Source organism: Solanum verrucosum, unplaced genomic scaffold (assembly GCF_900185275.1).
Source record: "Solanum verrucosum unplaced genomic scaffold, falcon-dt-bn FXZP01000060.1, whole genome shotgun sequence".
Lineage (NCBI taxonomy): Eukaryota > Viridiplantae > Streptophyta > Magnoliopsida > Solanales > Solanaceae > Solanum > Solanum verrucosum.
Genome location: NW_026020129.1, coordinates 3,807,133 through 3,819,242, shown reverse-complemented (window position 1 = coordinate 3,819,242; position 12,110 = coordinate 3,807,133). Strand labels below are relative to the sequence as shown.

The 12,110-nt window shown below is 29.8% G+C and overlaps 1 protein-coding gene and 1 pseudogene across 1 annotated transcript in view; both read left to right on the top strand.

Annotated features, from left to right (window-relative positions):
- The window catches only part of LOC125826369 (putative disease resistance protein RGA1), a 188,488-nt gene that overhangs the window by 148,746 nt on the left and 27,632 nt on the right, over positions 1 to 12,110 (top strand). The window lies entirely within an intron of this gene.
- LOC125827000 (disease resistance protein RGA2-like) lies at positions 5,134 to 11,308 on the top strand (annotated as a pseudogene).

The following is a 12,110-nucleotide window of genomic DNA, read 5'->3' as shown; positions in this document are numbered from 1 at the left end:
TAAATTTATTCCCTTTATAATTTTATAAGAGCTTAGATTTTCCTATTTCATAACATACATAGCTAGCTACAATCTTTGGAAGAAAATTATTATAGATAATAATGATGGCCATCTAAGTATTATGTTGATTACCTAATTTTTTATTGCATTCAACTAAGTACCGTCTCAAAGTGTACAAAAAAGGCATCCACGTTAGTGATGTTTACGTGCACTTCTTAAATTTAGAGCAAGAGTTCCTTGATATGTTACATATCATCAGATGTTATATTATCTTAATTAGTTTTACATAATTCAACATATTTTATTTTCCAAATAAATAACAAAAAGTTGAATAAAAAGAATTAGATATCACCCTTGTATTTTGTATAGAGAAACATATATATATATATATATATATATATATATATATATTTAGATATTTTAGTCTAGAAGATTATATTGGAAATCCTTCTTTTCATTTATTTTTGGATGCAAAAGTAAGCTTTATATAGAAACATTTTTATTTTTTTTGGGTTTTCCACCCGGTGTCTGGTACCCACATTGGAGCCCGACTAAATTCGGATTCGCGCTGGGAAATCCTACATTGGGGGGGGGGGGGGGGGGGGGGGGGGGTAAAGCGCTCCCTAACAAAGGTGACTCCGTATATATAAACATATTAATCAATACAAGCTTTATCATATTTATAAAAATATAATTTGATAAATATTTATATCTACATGAGATTAGACTTACATAAATCTTAGATCGTAATAGAAGATAAACGTGCAGCGCACGTTTCCAGAACTAGTAATAGTAATAATAACAATAATAAAATAACACGAAACATCACGTAATACTAAAAAAGAATAATTAGATAGTACAAGAGTAATTTAACAATAGTGAAAATAAAATTAGACAATGATCGACCTACTAATTTTCTAACCTAATCATCAATCTCCACATTTTTTTATCAACAATTATATCCTTAGTAAACTATAATAATCTATGTATAACCAATGCAGGCATAACTAATACATGCATTGCTAATGCAAACATTGCTAATACACTCCATTTAACATTATTTTTATACACTCTACCAAACGATCCCTTAATGAATTATTTTTTTATCTAATCACCTATTTTCAAAACTTCTTATCTATCTAACTAGGGTGAAGATTAATAATAAAAGAAATACCCATTGTCATTAAAGTAATAATGTTTCTGCAAAGTGTTTGCTAATCCCAGTAGGCACTTTTGACTTTACAAATGAAAAATGTTTAATTTGGGTAATGCTAAATTATCAGAAAATTTGGTCAGAATTTGGTCATAAATTTAAATGGAAAACTTACATAAATATACTATAATAGAAAAAAAAAACCATTTATAGCAATATATTTTTTTCACTTGATCACTTTTAATACATGTTTAATACATATTACGAAGAACAATTTATTATTCACATATAATTTATTGATGAATAATACATGTATCACACATTTTAATACACTTAGGGGTCGTTTGGTTACTGTATAAGAGACATATTATTCAGTTGCACTAGCTTTACTATGTTTGGTAGGAGTTTTGTATTAGGTATAAAAGTCAACATAACTTATACCATGTTTGGTTGGTAAAAATTTAAATGTTGTATAAAAGTTATTCATTTATTAATTTATACGGTGTTTGATTGCATTTTTTGTAGTCCTACATAATTAATACCAACATAACTTATGAGGATCTATGTATAAAGTTATGCAGGGTAGAAGGTGAAATAAGTTATGTGGTATTAGTTATACATGTATTAAAATGATAAATTACATAATAACCCTATTAATTTATTTTATTTTTTTTAATTGGAAACTTTACTGTTTTCCTATATAGGTTTGTTGTTTTTATTTCTTTTTATATATAGATCATTTTCATTTCTTTTAATTTCTTTTATTTTTTTCTATCTACGTTTGTTGTGTTTTTTATATATAGACCATTTTCATTTTTTCTAATATACTTACAGTTTTTATTTATTTAAATAAATATAAATATTTTTTTAATATTAGAAATTTGATTGTATATTTTTTACGGTACATATGCTAATCAAATATTAGCATTATATATTATTCAATATATTCCACATTTTATTAGCATGTATTATTATTTTGTAAATAATATATATTAATAATTTACAACAAGTTTAATATTCAATAGTTAATAATTCATGTATTGTAATCTCTACATAACTAAATAATACCTACATAACTTATATTCGCATAGCTAATATCCGCATAATTAAACCCTGCATAACTAAAAACCCTGTAGAACTAATACCTGCATAATTAAACCATGCATAACTAATACATGCATAACTAAACCTTGCATAACTAATACATGCATAACTAAACCCTGCATAACTAATACATGCATAACTAAACCCTGCATAACTAATACCTGCATAACTAAACCCTGCATAACTAATACCTGCATAACTCTAACCAATAACCAAACGACCCTTTATAATACAATGTGTCAAATTCTTACCAAACAAACATAACATATTCTAAAAAACAATTATAATACATATATATTGCATACATAATTCACTTTTAATACATATTGCATATTTAACATAATATTGATATGTGTTGCTATAAATGGTAATAAATAAAAAAGTATCGTTAAAATCAGTAATTATTTATTAAAAGTACCCACCCAAGTAATTTTTCCAATTTAAAAAGTCTATAATATCCTTTTTCTTTTAAAATAAACTAAACTTTTTTTTATTTTTTAATTAAAATGTATTAAAGTTAAAAGGGTAAAATATGTTAATAAAGATAAAATAACATAATGTGAAATAAGTTATTCTACCATTCTGGCCAAATTTTCGGGCCAAAATGATTTTTCGTTTAAATTATTTATCTAAATTTGTTTTCTTTTGGCTTATGAGTCAATCTGTCTTGTCAGCAAATTTACTTTTCCTTGCAATAACACAGTACGTGGGAGGAGGCTTCTCTCCGGTACACTAATCTCTCTAGTTGATCTAGTGCATATTTAATTTAATGAGATCTGTCAATTTTAAAATCTAATGATTCATATTTATTTAAATAAAGCAACCTTTAAACCATGGTTAAATAATATGAACTCTAGTTAGCAGTTCTCTCTCTTCAATCTTTTCTTCTTTTTTGCAGGAAACAACCTTCCTCTCTTTAGAGGATTTTTTCATTAAGGAAATTCAATTGAGCAAATTAAACTACGAAATTCATTTGTTTGGTTCTTTTCTCACCATTATCAATTGAAGATTACTTTTTAACCTCCTAAAACACTTTAGTAAAAGCAGATAACAAGATCCAAAATATGCATTTGGGTTATGAAATTATACAAATCCATGTAAGAAGACTGAATTGAATTCGTTCAATGGTTGTTTAGATGTTAAAATGTTTACCGGAGGGATTGCAGCACCTAACAGCCCTCAATGTCCAATAGTGTTCATGCGGTGTGAGAAGGGGATAGGAGAAGACTGGCACAAAATTGCTCACATTCCGTATCTGAATATGTATTAGTAATTGTTTTCTTGTTTGTAAGTCTCTCATTGGATGTAATTTTCAACATACTTTGCATTGTTTGAATTTCTTGTCTTATGTAAGCAGTATGTTTCTAGAAGTGATATTTTTGCAACACTATGTGTATTATACTCTACTTGTAAATGTAAAATCCATTCACTCTACTTGCTTACTATAACGTTGGTTTATGATCTGACTTCTAATAAAAATCTTTGTTAAAGGAACTTAAAATTAGTTTCCTACAGGAAAGAATTAATTTTTTTTTTGCAAAGATAACATTAAATTACTAAAATATTAGGTGCTCTGTTTTGTAAATTTCAATAAAATCTGCTTTAACCGATATTAAGAAAATAATGTTATAGATTAAAGTTATTTAGGAAATATAATTAAAAAGATGATATTAATGAGCAGACAAAATTTGTGGAAGATTGATATTTTTCTTACCACTATTGGTGTCACTCATCTAAATATGCACTTGAAGAAATTGAGAAAAAGTGCAAGGGTGAGGAGTCAAATTCCTTTTAACTAATCCTCATAATTTTTTTTCAAGAAAGATTTTTTTTTCATTTTTCAAAAGCATATACTCAAAGGAATGTGTTGTATTCTAGGTGTTTTGATGATCTTCATAACTGCAGGGATCGATCCCTGGCAGAGTGTTCTTGTCCAGGTTTGAAATGGTGTAAAGCTGTCTTGTCAGGTTGGTTGGTGAAAAGTGCAGCGTACTTTACCAATAGGAAGGACAGACGAGGTTGTTTGTTTCACTGGTCAAAACTCTTATTGGTGATTGAAATATATAACAATAAACAACAACATTATTCATTCAAAAAGATAGAGAGCTAGCAAGTCCTTTCAAGAACTCAAGCATCAAAGAACACACAAGATAAAAAAAAACAAAAGCAACAGTTGATTATTGGATTGAAAAAGAAAACTAATATAAGGGAGAGACATGGCGGAGCCGTGGACGAATAATTGAGTTTGTAATTATTACAACTTCATCAACTTAAGCTTTGTGCTTCTTACTTTCTGTTGTCTGTAAAATCCACTTACGGACGTAAGTGATTCGATCGGGACTTAATTGTTTGATAGTGCTTCACTAAAATGACCATAACTTCTTGATCTGGATTTGAGTAATAGTTGCATGGTTAACAAGGGCTTTAATTTGATAGATTATGGTCCACGTAATTCTTCATAGTCTAAGAGATATGCTTGTTTGAATTTGGCACTTGTATAAACTTATACGGAAACTTGAATTTGTGCTAGAGTTCTTTTATCATGACCTTAATTCACATTCAATACACTTTGCGCTCTTAAGCATTGGAAACATTTCTATACAGCAAAACATTCATTTAGGTACCACCACGAAATTTACACATTCAATAAGTTGGACTAATTGAGAAAGTGGCAAAGACAAAAAAGTGGTGTTCTTTTGAAAAAAATTCTGCAGATAAAGCTAAAAGATTGAATATTGAATTGAAAAAAACAAACTGTGATTCTTACTTTTATTGACAAACCAAAACCAGCCCATAGGAAGCTTTGTATTTCATTCCAACAACCACTATATATTAAATTTACACATTCATTGTTTACAATTCTACACTCACTCCACATATCTGATATTCGTAATAGTGAATTCAACATATGGCTGAAGCTTTCGTCAAAGTTCTGATAGACAATCTTACTTCTTTCCTCAAAGGGGAACTTGTATTGCCTTTCGGTTTTGAAAATGAATTCCAAAGGCTTTCAAGCATCTTCTCTACAATTCAAGCCGTCCTTGAAGATGCTCAGGAGAAGCAACTCAACGACAAGCCACTTGAAAATTGGTTGCAAAAAACTACATTTTGGATGAATATAAAACTAAGGCCACACTATTCTCCCAGTCTGCATATGGCCTTTATCATCTAAAGGTTATCCCTTTCCGTCACAAGGTCGGGAAAAGGATAGACCGAGTGATGAAAAAATTAAATGCAATTGCTGAGGAAAGAAAGAATTTCCATTTGCACGAAAAGATTAGAGAGAGACAAGTTGTTAGACATGAAACAGGTACACATTTTAAATTAGTATTACAACAACTTAGTTTATATTCATTTTTTTTGGCAAATACTACCTCTGTCCCTAATTACTTGTTCACGTTTGAATTGACACACCAATTAAAAAAAATAATTATTGACATAGTGAGTTTACCATTTTACCCATATTAATTATGAAGTGGATGAATTAAAAATTTAATATTTTCAAAAAGTTATACCTGTAATTAATTGAGGGTATAATAGATTTTTTTTTTGTCATTTCTTGATTTGTCAAAATGGACAAGTAATTAGGGATAACTATAAAAGGAAAAGTGGACAAGTAGATAGAGACAAAGGGAGTATCAAATTCAAAAAAAAAGTCAAATATACTCATGTACTACCCTCCAACCCATTTTATATGTGATCTCTTTCTATAAATAGCTGGATCACAATACTTGTCATTTTGTAAACTTTATGCATAAATTACCATATTTTGCCTATTATATCCTTGATAGAATAGTTAATTAATCTTGTCATTTATTAATAAAGTTAACTTAAGAAAACATTAAATAAGGGTAGAGGGGTAAAGTTATATCTTTTCTTAATGCAAGTACAAAGTAAAAATGTGGCATATAAAATAGGACGGAGGGAGTATTAGTTTAGAGGGAAAAGACTTAAATATGTCATCAAACTTTTAGATAATACTCATTTGTGTCATCCGTTAAAAGTTTGGTTCATTTATTTTCTTATTTTTTAAATTTCAATTTTTTTTTTACCCTTACCCCCAAACCAAATCCCCTCCCCCAACAAAAAAAATGGTTAAATATTTCAATTTTAAAAAAAAAAAAAATCATTTTTTACGCCACCCCCCCCCCCCCACCTAAGCCACCCTCCGTCGATTTTCTTTTCAAATTTTTTTTTTGAATAATATTTCAAATTTACCCTACCCGGCCACCCCTCTCGACCCCCACCTAGGTCACCCTCTATCAAATTTATTTATTTTTTTAAAAAAATATTGTTTTTGAAAAATATTTCAAATTTTTTGAAAAAAAAATCATTTTTTACGCTACCCCTGCCCCCCGCCCCTCCCGGATCACCCCCACCCAAGCCACCTCGTCAATTTTTTTAAAAAAAAAATTGTTTTTGAAATATATTTTAAAATTTTTCATTTTTATGCCACCCCAACCCCTACCTCCCTGCCACCACCCCCCTCCCCCTTCAAAAAAAAATTTTAAAAAATAATTTTGAAAAATATTTCAAGTTTCAAAAAATTTCGATTTTTACACCATCCCTATCCATCCCCCAACTACCCTCCCGTCAATTATTTTAGAAAAAAATTATTTTTGAAAAGTAATTCAAATTTTATTAAATTTTATTTTTTACTCCACCAGGTCAGAATTATTTTTTTAAAGAGTATTTTCTAGTTTCAAGCCAAAAATAAAAGTTATTTTCTGGAAATATTTTTCATTCACCAACCAAACATTAAAAAAATATTTTTTAGAAAATATAGTCTACTCACCAACCAACCAAACATGAGAAAATAAGTTACAAATCCACTTGTTTTCCAAGAATACATTTTCTAGGAAAACATTTTCCTTCATACCAAACACAACCCTTGATCTAAAACCCCAATTGAAAAGTGTTAAAACTTGTTTGGGGTCTTGTTGAGGTAAAAAATGAGTTTGCAAAATCGGAGTAAAAAATACTGACATAAATGAGCCTTTTTTAAAACGACAATGACATAGCTGAGCCTTATTTTAAACGCTATGGCACAGATGATCCAAACATTTAATGGATGACATAAATGAACCTTTTCTTAAAGTTCGGTCACATATTTGAGTTTTTTCCTAGTTTAAATATACTTCTCGTTATACTTTCAATCTAAATATACCCATCTTATTATACTTTGACACAAATTTATCAAATCTGGCAAGCTTAGAATCATATTACCCACCCAGAGGCGGATCCAGGATTTGAACTTCCTGGGTGCCAAGTAGACACATTGCATAGATCACTAAATTAACCTTAGGTTTTGATTCCGCACAAAATCCATAAAGCATAATTTTAACAAAAATTTTTTTACTAATATTATAAATATATATTTTTCATTTATAATAGTTCTCGACGAGTTTACATATTTTGAAAATGGTCAATTAGAGCATCATTACTTATATTTGTAAATATATCACTTACTATGTAACAAACTAAACAAATCATTTGAATATTAATCGCCACTCTTATTTCATATTTCATTTTTTATCTACTTCATGGAAGAAAATGATATTTCCACAGTTGCGATAGCTACAAGAAAAATATTCACTTAATCAATTTCAAAAAGATTAAGAAATAAAAATATTTTTTATTTTATTAGAAAAAAAGGAATTTATCATATCTAAATAAAAATTAAAGATGAAGTTACAATGATATTATTTAAAAAGTACATGACATTATTCTATTTAAATTATAGAACGAGATTAAGAAAAATATTACTATTTTTTAAAAAAAAAATAGTTAAAAGGATTTCAAAAGAAAAGAAACAAGAAAGGGATTCTTTAAAAATAATAATTTTATTAGAAAAATAAAAAAATATTATGGTTCATTAGAAAAAGTGTATTTTTGACACAATAAAGTAACAACGGAGACATTTTTAGGGTCAAATTATTAATAGTGGAGACATTTTTAGAACAAATTATTAACGGTAAGGACATTTTTTAATCAAACTATTAATAGAGAATATCTTTACTCAATGTGACATAGTTTCAAGCTATTTTTAACACTTCTCCATCAAACAAATAACTAATAACAAATTATAAAAAAATCAAAGATTAGTAAATTAAATTAATCAACAATAAATACTAATTAAAACTAAGCCAACTAGAATTAAAAAGAAAAAAAGGAAATATAATCTTTAAAATATGCATTGTTGAAACTGAATTCCTCATCTATTCGAGGCTGCAAGGTTTTTTTTTTCTTTTTTTTTTTTAAAAAAAATCGTTTCCCAGACGCGATCCCGCGTCTAGCCGGGGGAGAGTCTCGCCCTTTACCAGTGGGACCACATCACCTTTTGGTTTTGTGGGTGCCATTTGTTTATTTATACACAATAGTTTCTGGACACGTGCAATGCACGTGTGTCTCATGCAATATGTTATAAATTCGTTATGATGATTAAAATTCAATGAAAACACGCGTGTAATGAGTACTAAAATGCAACAATCTCAAATAAATGTTATGATAATAATTTATAGAAAATTAAACTAAAGAAGACTAATAGAGAAATATAAAAAAAAATAAACATAGAAGAAAAAAATAACATACGCATCCTTCTTAAAACTTTAATCATAACATTATATAAAGGAAAAAAAGAAATACAAAATCAGTACATAATTTTCCAAATTTTAGTCGATACCTTCTCTCATATCCAATCAAAATTCAAAAGTCTTCTCCATCGAGTCAAACTAAAACATGAATCAAATAGAAAAATCACTTTATTCTCGTAAAGTGATATATAATCAGACTATGGTAGATATATCATATACTTTAGATGTTGATGGCTTCACTACTTTAACTATAAAATGAAAAGGATAATTTTGAATGTGAGTCTCATGAAACAAAAAAAGATGAATTTATATAGATAAAAATAGATGAATACCAAAAGATATCTTAAAGTTTTAAATTAAATACTATTTGAAGGTTTCACGGGGCCAAAATAGATAAAAGAGAACAACTTTAAGAATATTAAATATATGCAATGAACTTCCATTAAAATTTGGAAGAGTAAACAATCCTTCTTTAAACACATGAACTCTCCATTTACTCAATGTAATAATTGATTATCACTAATATTTAAACATGTAATTAACTAAATATTTATAATATTTTAATCTAATGTAAGGGCAAAATAATATTTCAACTTTCAATTTTTTTGTTCTCACTTTTAGTAATATATGATATGATATGATATGATTGTACATATATACACCTATACGCACTGCCACGAGCCTTAGTAGATCCGCCCCTATCCACCCCAACTTTTAAATACCCAATTTTTTTAGAAATTAACCCGTTTAACTCATCCACTACCTATTCCCTTTGCTTTGAATTCTTTTCTTAACCTATAAACTTGGAACATTCAGGGTGTGTTTGGTATAGAGGAAAACATCCAAATCAACTCATTTTTCTCAAATTTAAGAAAAATGACTCCCTTTCCAAAATTAAGGAAAATATTTTCCAAAATTCTACTTCATTCTTTAATTGTTTTTTCTTACCCTACTCATACCCCATACCCGACCCTCCCTATTCAAAAAAATAAATAATTTTTTTTATTTTTTAAATTTCAAATATATTTTTATCCCTATTTTTTTACCTCACCCAACCCCTACCAACTCTACTCCCTGCCCCCCCCCCCCCTCCCAAAAAAATTACATTTGAAAAATATTTTAAAGTTAATATTTTACACCCACCCCCTCAACAAGGCCAACCCCTCCCCATCACCCCCATCAAATTCTTTTTTTAAAAAAAGTTAATTTTGGAAAATATTTCAAATTTAATTTTTTATCCCCCCCCCCCCCTCCGGCTCCCAAATTTAAAAAAAAATCATTTTTACACCACCTCACCTCACCCCTACCCCCACCCCATCAAAAAGAAAAAAATCAAAAAAAAGTTGTTCTTGAAGAATTTTTCAAATTTTAAAAAACTTCATTTTTATGTCACCCCCACCCCCACTCGGTCCATTCCCGACAATTTTTTTTTAAGAAAAACTGTTTTTGGAAAATATAAATCATTTTTTATGCCAATCCCACCCCTCCCCCCAATTAAAAAAATTCCTAGGTCGAAAATCTGGTCAGGTCCTGAATCAAATCTCAGGGTTGGATTTTTGAATGGTTATCAGGGTCTTATCCTAGTTTGGGTGTCGGAGTCAAGTCCTAGCTAGATCAATTATCGTGGTTGATTTTCAGAATAAAAATTATTTTCCTAAAGAGAATCTTTTAGTCTCAAGCCAAAAATAACAGATATTTTCTGAAATTATTTTTCATTCACCAACAAAACATTAAAAAATATTTTCCATAAAATATTTTCTACTCACCAACCAAACAGAAAATAAGTTAGAAATCAACTCGTTTTCCAAGAAAACATTTCTAGGAAAACATTTTCCTTCGTACCAAACACCGTCGATCCATTTTGCTTTTATTAACAAAGCAGCTCAGGAAAAAGAGGTTTTTTTCTGTTCTGTTTCTCTATGTGCTGCACTTGGGTCCTTAATCCAATAACAAATTTACCATGAAAATAATGTGAATTCAAGAGTGTACTTAGTGGTGGTTTGAATTGACTTATTTTTAGTAAATTTTGATTTTTGACTTTTAAGCACTTTCTTTTTTAGTTTTGGAAGTGTTTGAATAACACAAAAATTGTTTTTAAACATTTTTTAAAGCGCACAAAAAAAAAAGTGTCATAAGTTGGAACCCCCAATGCTTATGTTTATCTCTTTAATTGTGCAAAATTCTTCTCTGGTTTTTGCTGACTCCTACAGAGCTTGAGTGTAACAATATTCTAATGTTGACATTCTTTGCACCAGGTTCTGTATTAACCGAACAACAAGTTTATGGAAGGGACAAATAGAAGGATGAGATAGTGAAAATCCTGATAAACAATGTTAGTGATGCCCAACAACTTTCAGTCCTCCCAATACTTGGTATGGGGGACTAGGAAAGACGACTCTTTCCTAAATGGTCTTCAATGATCAGAGAGTTACTGAGCATTTCTATCCCAAAATATGGATTTGTGCCTCGGATGATTTTGACGAAAAAAGGTTGATAAAGGCAATTGTAGAATCTATTAAAGGAAGGCCACTACTCGGTGACATGGCTTCAAAAGAAACTTCAGGAGTTGTTGAATGGATGATGTTATGGAATGGGTGAGCTGCCTTGTCTAGAAAGTCTAAGGTTATGGAATGGGTCTAGGAAGGTGGAGTATGTTGAAGAGGATGATGTTCATTCTGGAAGATTTCCATCTCTCAGAAAACTTCATATAGGCAGATTTGATAATCTGAAAGCGTTCCTGAAAAAGGAAGGAGAAGAGCAATTCCCTGTGCTTGAAGAGATGGAGATTCTATCTTGCCCTGTGTTTGTTTTTCTGGCCCTTTCTTCTATCAAAAAATTGAAAGTTTATAGGGTATATGCAACAGTTTTCAGGTCCATATCTAATCTTACGGCTCTTACTTCCCTCTGCATTAGCCATAACAATGAAGCTACTTTGCTCCCAGAAGAGATTTTCGAAAGCTTTGCAAAATCTCCCACTTCTACAATCTCAAAGATCTGCCTAGCTGTCTGGCTGGTCTCAATGCTTTAGAGCGTCTGGAAATTAGATTTTGTAACACACTAGAGAGTCTCCCAGCGGAAGGGGTGAAAGGTTTAACCTCACTCACAGAGTTATCTGTTTATGCTTGTAATATGCTAAAATGTTTACCGGATGGATTGCAGCACCTAACAGCCCTCACAAGTTTAACAATTGGGATGTGTCCAACACTGATCAAGCATTGTGAGAAGGGAATAGGAGAAGACTGGCACAAAATTGCTCTCAT